Here is a 13,872-nt window from a genome sequence, read left to right on the forward strand (position 1 = left end):
CCCAGCAAGTCCAGTGCCTGGGTCAATAGTATGCAGGGCGATGGCAATTTGAACAGGACAGCCAGATTATTCCGAAAGTCAAGTAATGCAGCTGAAGCATCCCAGAGGCGAGTGACCACAAGAACATGGGATGGATGAATATCATCCAAATCTTGGGTCGCTTGGTTTGGTAAATAAACATAGATCATTGTAGGGGAGGCATAACTTTATCTCTACCCTTTTAGGGTCTCTGCTGGTCCTGAGAATTAAATTGACATAAGACAGAATAAGAGGAGACAAGCAGATAGATTTTTGCATGTACATGGGAGCCACCAGAGGAAAAGGAAGACCCAAACAAGCTGATAGGCCCAAGTGCTCATACACTAGGTTGAACCAAGAGTAGCAATTGTGGAAAAGTTTACTAAAATATATGGGGATTCTAAAAGGATCTAAGAGTAATCCTAACAAGGTCTGTTTGTATGGATTTCTCTCTGCTTCCACTCCCCATCTCTGGTGATGATAATTCTTTCCTCCTGGTAGAGGGAGTGTTACCAAGTCCAAACTCATACTGCTTGCTGCAAGACAGGCCAATAAATTGAGAGGTGAGTTGGTGGGGCGAGGAATATGACTTTACTCAGAAAGCCAGCAGACTGAGAAGATGGTGGACTAGTGTCCCATCAACTTATCTTACCCAAGTTAGAATTCAGACTTCTTTTACACTAACGGGGGCAGGAGTGTGGCTGATTGTTGTAAACTTCTTGGTGCTGAATCCTTCCTTCTTGCAGCTGTCTATGTAGGTCTGGTCACAATGTTCCTATAAACCTCCAATAAGACAAATATTATCCTCTGTTCTGCAACTATTTATCTCTCTGTGAATGGGAAAATGTTATACATTTAAAGGTCAGAGCCTTGAGAATGGGCTATGCTGTGTATATCCTGTGTATATCCCTCTATAGGCAACATTCTTTTACAAAAGCTGCAGAGCCAGCATGACTAAGCATAGGCAACAGAGCACAAAGGTTAGAGCTGAAGGAATAGATCCAATATGGAGGAAGGTTTATGCTTCTCTGTTACAGGAGGGCATCTTTCACATGGGAGTATTAACTCCTGCCTTCAGGGAAAAAAAGGAGGTCAGAATGACATTCTTGCATCTGCTGTTCTTTAGCTCAAAATAGCCCTTATGCCAAGGTGGCATATTTTGAGGTGTGACACCTTCTGCCACCTTTCACCATCTTTTTCTGTACTCAAATGATAAATGCAATCACAATTTTTTATTTATTTATTTTTTTGTGGTACGCGGGCCTCTCACTGTTGTGGCCTCTCCTGCCGCGGAGCACAGGCTCCAGACGCGCAGGCTCAGCGGCCGTGGCTCACGGGCCCAGTTGCTCCGCAACATGTGGGATCTTCCCGGACTGGGGCACGAACCCATGTCCCCTGCATTGGCAGGTGGACTCTCAACCACTGTACCACCAGGGAAGCCCCACAATTATTTTAATGCTAAGGAGTGATGGAATGCTACCTATTTTGCTAGAATATACTGGGAAACAGGGGAAGAAGGTCAACCTCCGGAATTAAGTTGTGCTGCTGGCAGCATCAGAGTCACACCAAGTGAGCAATAAGCCTATCAGAATATCACAGAGTTTCAACTGATAACACTTTTTATGATTTGAAAGTATTTTAGATATCGAGAGAGCCTTTGGTATATTTGTGCCTCTAAGAAATACGAAGTGCTTTGGTGTGAATTAGGTTTCTATATTATAGACGGAATGTTAAATCAGACTTTTCAAACAATTCCTAGGCAAAAGCCTGGAAAAGAGCCTGAAAGCATTTCCTAGAAGTTATTCACAATGCCTGAATTACATACTCTTGTCTATACCATGTACAATACAAAAAGTTCTGTTTAGAGTTATTTTCCATAATGCCAAATAGTTACAAATCAGTGTTTTGCTTCAGTATACATCCTATCATTGGGGAGGGTGAGATATGTGATTAATATTCTACAGCTCATAGAACTGGACAGAACCATTTCAGAAACTGTCTATGAAACCATATACAATCCCATGTCCCTGTCTTTTGAAGTAAAAGGCTTTAGTCTCCCAGGCCTCCCATGAGTCTCAAAAGGATGACTCAAGAGTTAATAATTAGGAAATGTGAAGATGTAGAAACAAAGAATAGCTCCTGGGCTGGGAAGCTGGTATTTAGACTATAAATCTGCCACACAGCAGAATCACTGAACTCCCAGTTCCCTGAAGGATATAGATACAGGCCTGACACACACTCCTAAGTTGTTTGTACAGGAAGCCGACCCCTACCATATGAAAACTGCTGACTGCAAGCATATAGACCCTAGACCAGCTGAAGACAGAAGGTTGATGATACTTGGAACCACATTGATGCCAACCAGTTGGAGAATTGTTCATGAGCTGATCCCACATCCTGCAACCCCTCCCTTATACTGCCTTAAAATCCTTTCGCTGAAAGCCATTGGGGAGTTCCGTTCTTTTGAGCATGAGCTGCCCATTCTCCTTATTTGGAGCCCTGCAATAAACACTCTGCTTTTCTTTACCACCACTTGGTGTCAGTAGATTGTCTTTATTGCATATGGGTGAGCAAACCCAAGGTTGGGTCCTTAGTGCCCCCAAGTTGGGACCTGTTCTTTAAAGCCATGAACTGTGTCAGGGACTGTGGATCATCTTTGTTATTCTAAACCTCCCTCCTCATATACCATATTGTTCTGCAAATTGTTGGTAGATTTTGTAAAGCTCTCCATGGTGTTCTATTAGTATATAGAGACTTACTAATCAGTTGCATTTCTAAACATTCTGAGTGGACTTATTATAAAATAAATATGTGTTTATTACAACAAATGCAAAAGGTACAGAAAGGCATAAAGAAAATAAAACTCAATCATAATTGCACTATATAACAATAAGCACTGCTGACAGCTTCACATTTAACCTAGACTCAGAGGTGTTTTTCTGCACAAGAGTGGATTTATTTAATGCACAGTTAATAACCTGGGTTTTTTTACCCAATTTTTGTCTAGAGAATGCCTATAATTAAGTATAGATCAACATCATCATCTTTAATGATATTGTGTATGGGCTGTAATTTCAACCACTATTGTTGAACATTTAGGGTATGTCCACATTTTCTCTATTATACGTTAAAGTTCAGTGGATATCTTTTTTTTTTTTTTTTTTTTTTTTAAATTTTTTTTTTTTTTTTTTTTTTTGCGGTATGCGGGCCTCTCACTGTTGTGGCCTCTCCCGTTGCGGAGCACAGGCTCCGGACGCGCAGGCCCAGCGGCCATGGCTCACGGGCCCAGCCGCTCCACGGCACGTGGGATCCTCCCGGACCAGGGCACAAACCCGCGTCCCCTGCATCGGCAGGCGGACTCCCAACCACTGCGCCACCAGGGAAGCCCCCAGTGGATATCTTTGAATATACTTTTGGGGGAAAAATTCCTGGGAGTGGAATTGCTGTGACTTCAGTTTAAAACTTGATTATATTCTAAATTGTTTAATTTTTAAGGACATTGTACACGTGTACATATGTCTAGTTTCCCCACCTTGACCGTAAACTTCTAGAATAGAAGGAAGAGACTGATGCTTGGATATCTCTGTGTCCTTTACAAATCCTAGCACAGCCCTGGGGGTTGGCAGTACTTTTGGCTGCAAGTTATAGAACACCAGCATAAGAGTAGCTTAAATCAAAAAGCTGCTTAGGGCTTCCCTGGTGGCGCAGTGGTTGAGAATCCGCCTGCCGATGCAGGGGACACGGGTTCATGCCCTGGACCAGGAAGATCCCACATGCCGCGGAGCGGCTGGGCCCATGAGCCATGGCCGCTGAGCCTGCGTGTCCGGAGCTTGTACTCCTCAACAGGAGAGGCCACAACAGTGAGAGGCCTGCGTACCGCAAAAAAAAAAAACAAACAAACAAACAAACCAAAAAGCTGCTTAGTTATCTCACATAATTAGAAGTCTGGGCATAGAAAATTAGGGGGTGGTGCAACAGCTCAGCAATGTCACCCAGGCTCCTTTTCCCCCCCATCTTCAGCACACTCCAAGGACACTACATCCTTGGGCTTGCATCTCGCCGTGGGGGATGCTTGCCTCAGCACCAGGCGTGTTACCTTCCCACCCCCTCATTCAGAGAGGAAAATATCTCCTAAAAGCCACTCAGGAGAATTTCCCTTCTCCCTTTTTGCCCAGAACTGGGTTGCAAGGCCCCTTCTAGCTACCAAGGAGGCTGGGAAAGTGAGTCTTTGGTGTTTTCAACTCCTCCTATGAGAGGAGGGAGTCAGGGAAAGGCTGTTGTGTGGGTCACCAACAAATGGGGGCACATTGCCGGGGCTCAACTCTTCCCTGAGTTGGTATCCCAGAGAATGTCTTTTCTCCCCGCCTCTCAGTCTCTCATGAAGAACTAATTCATGTGGTGTCACAATAGCTGTGGGACCCTCTGGGATAACGAGGCTGTGACTGACAAAGACTCTCTCCTTGACCAAACTTGAGTCAGGCTCCTCTGAGCCCACTTCACAACTATGCCTCGACCTCAGCCTGCCCTTGCTGGGCCTGTAGAGCCCAGTTGCAGTAGCAAGAATCCTGCTAAGTCAGTTTAGAGAGAATACCACCACCCTTGAGAGCTGATCACCCTGGCTGCCTTGAGCAAGAATCCTGTTAAGTTGGTTTAGCAAGAATTCCTGATGTCTCCTGATCAGCACCCCGTGTCTCCTCTTAGTAATTCTCCATCCACTGATACCCCATCCCCCTCCCGGCTCCTTGGCTATAAATCCCCATTTGTTCTTGTTGTATTAGGAGTTGAGCCCAATCTCTCTTCCCTACTGCAACAGTCTTGACACCTACTATGATAGTCCTAAATAAAATATTCCTTCCCATTTAACAGGTGTCAGAATAATTTTTTTTCAACAGTTATGGTGCCCTGACTGCTTCCTTCCTGAGCGTTTGGAGGGGCTTTCCTTGTTCTTGTGGGCGTCCTCCAGGGGAAACTCAGGCCCCACAGAGGCTTAAGGCTGTGAGAGGTGGCACCACAGCCTCTCAGGGATTGAGGGAGACTTGGATCACTTCTGGTTTTAAAGGCTTCTTGTAAATTAAAAAACAAAGAGCAGAACCCTAACAGCATTATAAAATTGGTGATTTATTTTAAATGTTTGCCTTCAACAGATTAGTCCATTAAATACAAAGAAAACATTGCAATGAAACTGGAGAGGAGGATCGCTGTATTGGTAAGCAATACTGACTCATGGCACACTGCATCTGGGGTGACCAGGATGAAGACAAGCTTCAAGCTGAAGGTTGAGCAGCATCTTCTCAAAATACAGGTCTGTGCTTCTCAGTATTTCATTTGGAGGTCTTTGCAAATCTAGATTTGAGCTACTACACTTCTCAGTATTTCATTTGGAGGTCTTTGCAAATCTAGATTTGAGCTACTACACGAATGAGAGATGCCAGAAACAGCCCTCCTGAGCCCCCTGTGATAGGGCCCTGGGCAAGAGTTGACCAGAAGGGCCCAAGGCCTCAGGTGCCACAATTTCACAATTAGTTACTCATTTTGTTTCCTCCTGATTTTCCCTTCCCCACCAATGCCTGCCTTCCTCCTCTCCTAAACCCTCCATTCTCTTATGATCCCTTCTTCCCCTCCCCTTCTTTCCTTCCTTCCTTCCCTCTTTTGAAAGTTGGGTCCTCCTGGGCATTGGAAAGGACTGGAATCTGGGATCTGGCTGGAGGCCAGCAGGGGAGAGGGGAGCACCTGTGGGGTCACACCAGGGTCCCATCCGCTTCTGCGTGGGAAGAGAGGAAGTGAGGCTGTGTGTGCTTTCCTTGTGCCTGCAGGCAGACCTCCCCCTCATCCCCTCTGGTCCCAATTCCTGGCTGTGGTAACAGTCAGCAAACACTGACATAAAAGCATCAACAGTGTCCACCATCCCAGCATCATTTTGCCCAGGATTTCTCTTTTTTTAGGAGTTGCTTACAACCTCAACTCAGGAAGAATTTTTTTCTTTCTCCTATGACCAGAGTGTGTTGGAGGGTGGGTGGCCCCCATTTCGGGAGTGGCCACCCCCGGTGCTGGTTGGGAGTTTGATTAGTCTGGGCGGAGAGTGAGGAAACACTGTCCTCTTGACCCGGATCAGGGGAGAAATCCTGGAGCCTCCTTCGCTCTGAGTGCCCGTCTCTCTGTCTGCAGCACCAACTCCCCCTCCCCCCATTTTTTTTTTTTTTTTTTTTTAATTTCAGAGTCTTAATGGAGCCAAGACCCTCATGGTGCCAGGTCATCCAGTCCTGGTATTGGTTCCCCAGGTCACTCCTGAGCTGTCCCTCAGTCTTGTCCGCATGGCCTTGGGGAGGGTGGAGCTCTCCACCGCTTTGTGTCGCAGAGACTCGGAGCCCTCCTGGGGGCCCTGTCCACACAGGCACTGCCTCCTGCGGCTCTGCTGTGGGCGTCCCCGGGGCTTTGCACCAGACCAGGGCACAGCCACTCCTTCCTTCTCCCCTCTGATACCAGCTCAGGGAAAGACTTTCCTGGACTTTTCAGTCGTTACCTATAGGCTTCTCTATTCTTCCCGAGTGTTTAGACTTCGGGGATTGGAAGCTGAATGTTCTCACAGGCAGTTCTCAGCTTCCTCCCCTCTCACTACTTTCTTGAGAAAAAGAACATGGAGTCCACGATTTGCCTAAAGGGGACAGAGGGCAATGGGGGCAAATATCTCAGAAACGTGACCCCACTTCTGAGCATTCATCAGATGGCAATGGTTGTTGAAAAACGAATGAGTGAGAGAGTAAATGAATGCAGGGCACCTGGTCTGGAGCTGCAGTGTCGAATTCATATCTCAGCCCCTAGCTGACCTATTTCTGTGGCTCCCAGTGACCTCATCCATAAAGGAAGGAAGGAAGAGATTAGATCATCCCCTGGATTCCTTCCAGTCCCCTAAACTCTAGATTTTGTATCCACATAGGAAAAAAAAAATGCCATCATCCCACTGAACTCGACCCCGGGCAGAAACCCTCGTGAGTGATTTAGGCTTACATAACACAATTGCCTCCACATATTTTTTCCCTTCTCTCAAATGCCATATCCCCCAAATCACCGAAACAAGCTGTTGACAGGGAAAGGTTGAGTTTATTGCTCACGGTGATGGGGAGAACCACAGCCATAGAGGGAGGGCCAAGTTGTAGGATTTACTGAGACTTTGAAGACTGGTTTTAGGTGGCTCTTTCAATGTGGAGGTTACACATTTGATCAGGATTGGCAAGAATTGTGATATAACATTAGAAAATTTTCAAAATATGGTAATTTTCAAATAAAGCTAAAAATCATGACACTCATACAAATATAAATGAACACATGTTTAAAGTCTTTATTTAGCTCGTAATTGAGAGCTGGTGAGGTGTTACAACCAGTTCAAATGAGAAGTTAAAGAAGCATAAATGTATATGGAGTAAATGAATGTTGAAATACATTTACAAATAGATGAAAACTGGCTTTTCCCTTGGGGGATTGGGAGGGAAGTCAATGGCATTTCCATAGGACCGAATTTATTTGTATGTCTATAAACAAGAATTTGTATGTCTATAAACAAGAATTATTTGCATTGCTATCACTTATCTACAATTTACAGAGTTGTAAAATAGCTCAAAGACAGTGAAAGAGTCCTTGTAGCATCACATTCAGGTAACCTGGAAGTGCATGCTCTAAATGATGCGTAGTTTTCCACTGAAGCACATGTTTTCCCCTACACAATATTTATAAAGCACTTAATATTTGCAAGGAGTGATTGAATACATTGGAACTGATAGTCTGTCTGGGGATTTAAGGCACAAAGACTTGAGCTATTTCCCTTCATCATTCTGATTTGTGACATATTGACTGTAGTTCCTCCAAGTGACATAGGATATTTACAAATTGAGTTCCATCATAAAGGTTTCTTCAGGGGAAAAACAAAAGGTTCCACTGCTTTTAAAAAGTTTGACAACACGGATCCTTGTCCAACGGCTGCATTTTTGTAGAAGACAAAATTAAGGCTCGAAGCGGGGAAGTGACCTGCACTAGGGCGCACAGCCTGTTAATTGACCTCTGGTTGGAAGATGGGGTTTGAGGTCCAAGAAGCGTTCCTTTTGGCATTATTAGGTGACACAAAGAACTCTCCTGGAAGGAAGGACTTAGGAAGCAGGCTGCAACAGATGGTTTTCATCTCCTGTGCTCTGGGAAATCTGCTCCCATCCCTCTAATTGGATGTTGGGAGCTTCAAACTTGCCATCTCTGTTATATCATTGCTTAGAATCCCTAATTATACCTTGGAATTTGGCTTAAGTGCAGCTTAGAGGATGTTCATTAATAGTGCTGACAGGGACACTCAGCATTTATAAAATTCTTTACAGTAATCTAAGTCCCAACATCGTTCTGGTGCATTAAGGAAGCATGTTCGCTCCCAGCTGAAAGATGACTTAAATTCAGAGGATGGAGACTGGCTGACCGTGAGTTGTTCTTCTAGTGTCCCAGTCTGAATTCAAAGCTTTACAGTCCTTGCTTTCATCAGCCCAAGGAAGCTCCTTGCTGAATTACATCCAGGGCTTAATTCACCAAAGTTGGAGGGATCTGTCCTTGGCATTTCATAACCAGTTTCAGTTTCCTATCTCTTGGCCATCGTGTTGTCAAAAACCTCATATTCTTGTTTGCATGACCAGTTTATAGAGAAGCTTTGTTTCCACAGACAGACTGTGGTTCCATCTGGCCCTGCCACCAAGAGCCTTGTGATTCCAGATGGAAAAATCCCCATCCCTCCCCCTATTTCCAAAGCGGCCCCTACTCTGATTGTTTTATCTACAGCCAGCAACACAAATCCTCCACAAAGTCTCTGCAGGGGTGGAAAGAACCACTAATGACGGGAACAGCTCATCCCTCCCTTCTTCCATCCTTAAACCTGTGCTGTGTGAATGGAAAAAGCCACACATCTGGCTGGATTGGTTGAAAAGGGGCGTTAGGGCAAAGAAGCAGGGTAGGGCTTGCTTTTATCAAAGAAGATGTTAGGAAAAGGGCTGCTTGTAAGAATAGCAGTAACGCCAAGGAAAATGATAACTTTCCATCGTGGCTGTAGCTATTCAAACAAGTAAACTTTATTTTGTTTTTCTTCAGAAGACATCCTTAAGGAACCCTAAGTATTTAGCTGGCATCTTGTGCTGGTGGCCAAGTTTCTCCACGTGTGTGCTTGGGAGAATAAAAGGAAACCAACTGGTTTTCTTTCACCACTGTCCTCACTCACCTGGCACCTGAGAAAGAAAGAGGGAGAGAGGAACAGGAGGGGAGAAGGAGAAGCTTTCTGAATCTGAGGAGCAAAATTTCAGCCGCCCAGAGACTGTCTAGAGGGGTGTCCGCTTCTCCCGCCCTTCCTTCTCTCCCCTCACCACCTCCCCAGAGGCATCTGGGACCTCACTCTTACCACTTACTTCCTCCCCTCTCTGCTACAAGGGAGTCCAGAGTTTTAGTAATCTGTTGACCATGTTGAAGTCTATCTGAGTCCCGTGCTCCCAGAGAGCTGGGGAGCTGGGACAGTGGAGAAAACTGCAAAGGACGGCCCTGCCTTCACACATTCAGCTTATCCATCCCACTCTTCAGATGAGACCCACCCCACTACAGATGAGATCCATTCCATCCTTCCGATGAGACCTGTTGTCCACTCTCCTCCCCACTCTCCTGCCTCTGTAAAACCCCTCCTGCCTTTTCTCGGAGATATTCTGCATTAATGAATGACCTCCCTCTTGCTAAAGCCTGAATAAGATCATCTCTTTAATTACCCAGTGTGTTTCTTTCACACCGTGCTGCCCATCCTGGGAGTCTGACATAGAAGCAGAAGCACATTTGGAGTTAAGAAGGGGAATAACCCCAGCTGGTCTTGGGAAAGATGTGAACAGCACCCGCTTAGTGGACCGGAAGTGAGGGTTCCTTGAAGCAGGCATCCTCCTTCTGGCCGTGTTTTTCACTTCGAAACCTCAGAAGCAGTTGGCTTAAGAGGGAGTTTATAGTATGCCTATGAAGCAAAACATAAATTCACACTGTGAGTGTGTGTGGGGGGGTGGCAGCGCAGGAGAGGAGGGGTGCCAGAGACCCTCTTGGTGAGGGGCAGATGCAGATTTGTTCCCTTCACAAAGACTCCTGTTTGTTTGCTCACCCGCTGAACGCCAGACCACTTCCCATTCAGTACTGGTTCTCTTCAAGTGTTGCTACGGCCAGGGCAGTTGTGTGTTTGTACAGATTTTCCATTCGTCAGAGGTTGTTCCCAGAAGCCTGCGAGACAAGGACTTGTGTTGGGGGTCCGCTGGAGGAAGTTGGCTTTTCAAAATCAGGAACCTTTTTGGCTTGTTAGATGGAAAGAGGCGATGGCCTCTGGCCCTAGTGTGAGAGACCTGGGGAAGCCAGGTCTTAAAATACTCAGCTTAAAAATGCTGTTTTAAAAAATATGCAGTGAAATGTTAATAGCCAATAGTTTAATTAAAGAAAAACAGCACCTATAGTCTCAACATCCAACCATAATATAATAGGTGTTTACTGTTTTCATTTTATATATCAGATTCCAATCTCATATTTTTACAGTTAGTGGCAGTACCAATTTATGTTCTTACACTCTTAACATTATGTCATATAATCATTTTATTATTATGTAATACATATGATATAATTCCATTGCGTTAATGGAGCATATTTTATCATAATTAAACCTTTCCCCTGATATTAGACATTCCGCTTGTCTTTTTTCTTTTTCTTTGCTAGTGTTGATAATGCTGAAATTAACATTGTTAGATATAACTTTCTGCTTTTTTTTTTTTTTAACTTTTGCGGTACGCGGGCCTTTCACTGTTGTGGCCTCTCCCGTCGCGGAGCACAGGCTCCAGACGCGCAGGCTCAACGGCCCAGCCGCTCCGCGGCATGTGGGATCTTCCCGGACCGGGACACGAACCCGTGTCCCCTGTCTCGGCAGGCGGACTCTGAACCACTGCGCCACCAGGGAAGCCCTAACTTTCTGCTTTTGAAGAATGAAAGATAAATAACCGAGAGCTAATAAAGGGATTAATTAAGCTCCGACAACAGCAGTTCTCAAATCTTTTGTTCTCAGGGCCCCTTTACACTCTTAAAAGCAATTGAGAACCCCAAACAGCTTTTGTTTCTATATTCTGATATTTCCCATACTTTATTATAAATTATAACTGAGAAAAACCTAAATACTTATTAATATATTTTAAAATAACAATAAGACTCCATTGCATGTTAACATAAATTAAATAATTTTTATGAAGAATAACTATATTTTTCCAAATTAAAGAAATTTATAAAAACGACGTTTTACATTTTTGCAAATCTCTTTAATGTTTAGTTTATACATTCTCATATCCACTTCTGCATGGAATGTCTTGTGATACATTGTTTTGATGGAAGTATATGAAGAAAACCATCCTCCCACCCTGATGGTTTCATCTACAGCCAGCAGCACAAATCCATGAGGATCTGTGAGGACAGTGTTGAAAGACAACCAGTTCATTTCCTTTTATTCTCCCAAACACACACAGGGAGAAAATTGGCCACCAGCATAAGATTCCAGCTAAATACTTAGGATTCCTTAAGGATGTCTTTTGAAGAGAAAAAAAAAAAAAAGTTTACATGGTTGAATAGCTACAGCCACGATGGAAAGTTATCATTTTTCTTGGCGTTACTGCTATTCTTACAAACAGTCCTTTTCCTAAAGGGTTGGGAAAGGGAAGGGGAACTCTTAGGGGTCCTTGGACCACACTTTGAGAAACACTGTCTTACAACATTTGCAGCACTCTACTAGGTATTTCTCTGATTTATTTTGCACTCAGAGATTAGATGATAGTGTACTTCAGCACTGAATTTTTGAAATTGAGGTCCCAAGGAGCAAGTCCCTTGGCTAAAGTCACCCAGCTGGATGCAGTCACTTTAATTTATTCCAAACAATTCAGATGCCTCATCTGTCCTTTTGTCAGTTGTTGCATAAGGCTTGTGGGAGCACAGAGCTGCATAAAGGATCCCAGACTTCAAGTTGCTCACCAGCCAAGGGCTAGCCAAGCTCACAAATAAACAAGACCAAATCTAGGCAAACATCCCACTCCATTTGTGGAAGAGTTTCTCTCTCTCTCTCTCTCTCTGTCAGTATTACATACACACAGAAAAGTGCAGAAATCATAACACGGCTCTACGAATTTTTCAGAAACTGAGCATATCCATATCATATATCCCTTTTTTTTTTTTTTTTTTTTCCGGTACGCGGGCCTCTCACTGCTGTGGCCTCTCCTGTTGCGGAGCACAGGCTCCGGACGCGCAGGCTCAGCGACCACGGCTCACGGGCCCAGCCGCTCCGTGGCATGTGGGATCTTCCCGGACCGGGACACGAACCCGTGTCCCCTGCATCGGCAGGCGGACTCTCAACCACTGCGCCACCAGGGAAGCCCTCATATCTCTTTTTAAGTCAATTTTTGTCTGGCTTTTGTCAAGAGGCAGGGTGGCCCGGGAGAATTTGTAAACCTGGGATCTACTGATCTCTTGGGTTCTCTCTTTCTTCTTTTGTTAATGTAAGGTCTGGCTAAAAAAAACTCACCAAATTGTTGTCCGCCCTTAACATTCTGAGTCTCTATGAGGATACTTCGGAGGATTGTTTTGTGGCAGGGCTGGTTGGGGATCATTTCTCAATTTAATTGGACTAGCTGGGGAATAAAGCAGGAAGCCTGCCATCTAGTGGTGAAAATAAATATTGCTCTCTTTCTCAACCCTTGGGCTGAGCTTTCAGAACTAGTCCTTTTCTTCTCACCCCCACCTTCCTTAATTACATGAGTTTTAATTGTGCCACAGTCACCATACTTAACTGTCTTAGCTCCATTATAATGAGTGAAGGGAATACACTTGCGGTTTGGCTGACCACATGGGAGGGGAGGTCTTTTGCATTCATAGTTAAGTGCTCCAAGACTCTGCCTTCAGGCTCTGGCATGCCCTCAGGGTGCACTTGCAGCAGACCAACAGGAAGCTGAAATTATAAGTATCCATAAGATTCTGTCTGTGCAGAAAGGCTTCAGCTTCCAGGGAGGGAGGCCAGCTGGAGTTCTTTCCTACAGCATATCTTTAAAAGTGGGACTTTCGGAGCTCTCCCCAAGCCCATCGACATAACAAAGAACAAAACTCTGGGCAGAGGCCCTGGGCATGGAAGAGGGCACTGGGGGCTGGGTTTCGGTGGAAGAAGGGGCCGGGTGCTGGAGGTGAGTGTGTGCAGTGACTGCGGAACAAACACACATTCTGTGGGTTCTTGAGAGTTATACCTCCTTCACGTGTCCCTGCTCGGGGCCTTGTGGTGAATCACGGAGGGATGAAATCTCAACAGATAATCCATTCGTGGCTGGTAAAGAAACTGCACGGCATGACCAAGGTTTGGCAGGGGAAACTGGAGTTGTGGCTCCCAGCCTTGAGACTCGAAAGAAACCAGCCTATATGATATCATGTGTCTGGCCCCCATTTTTTTTTTTTTTTGCCACGCTGCCTGGTTGTGGGATCTTAGTTCCCCCACCAGGGATTGAACCCGGGCCATGGCAGTGAAAGCGCCAAGTCCTAACCATTGGGCCACCGGGGAATTCCCAAAAACTATTTTTTAAAATAAGGATAAAAGGTGCTTTTATGTCTACCTGTCTCTTAGGGGGATAAAACAGGAATTGGTGGGTTATGAAATATGAAAGGCTAATAACCCCTGGCCTACTAATTATTAATTTAAAATAATTATCGGACATTTCCTAGGGGCCAGGCCCTGTACTGGGTGCTGGGGTTAAGGGTGGCAGAAATGCACAGTCTCTCCTGTGGTGGAATTTATAGTCTAGAGGTGAAGAC

General features: G+C 45.0%; 1 long non-coding RNA gene across 3 annotated transcripts in view; it reads left to right on the plus strand.

The window, feature by feature from the left end:
• LOC136793779 (uncharacterized) overlaps window positions 1–13,872 on the plus strand; it is a 110,393-nt gene that overhangs the window by 19,246 nt on the left and 77,275 nt on the right. For all 3 annotated transcript variants that reach the window (XR_010839461.1, XR_010839462.1, XR_010839463.1), the window contains exon 3: window positions 5,163–5,320. This is a non-coding gene — a long non-coding RNA (uncharacterized lncRNA). The remainder of the gene's footprint in view (window positions 1–5,162; window positions 5,321–13,872) is intronic.

This window comes from Kogia breviceps, chromosome 3, assembly GCF_026419965.1.
Source record: "Kogia breviceps isolate mKogBre1 chromosome 3, mKogBre1 haplotype 1, whole genome shotgun sequence".
Classification (NCBI taxonomy): Eukaryota; Metazoa; Chordata; class Mammalia; order Artiodactyla; family Physeteridae; genus Kogia; species Kogia breviceps.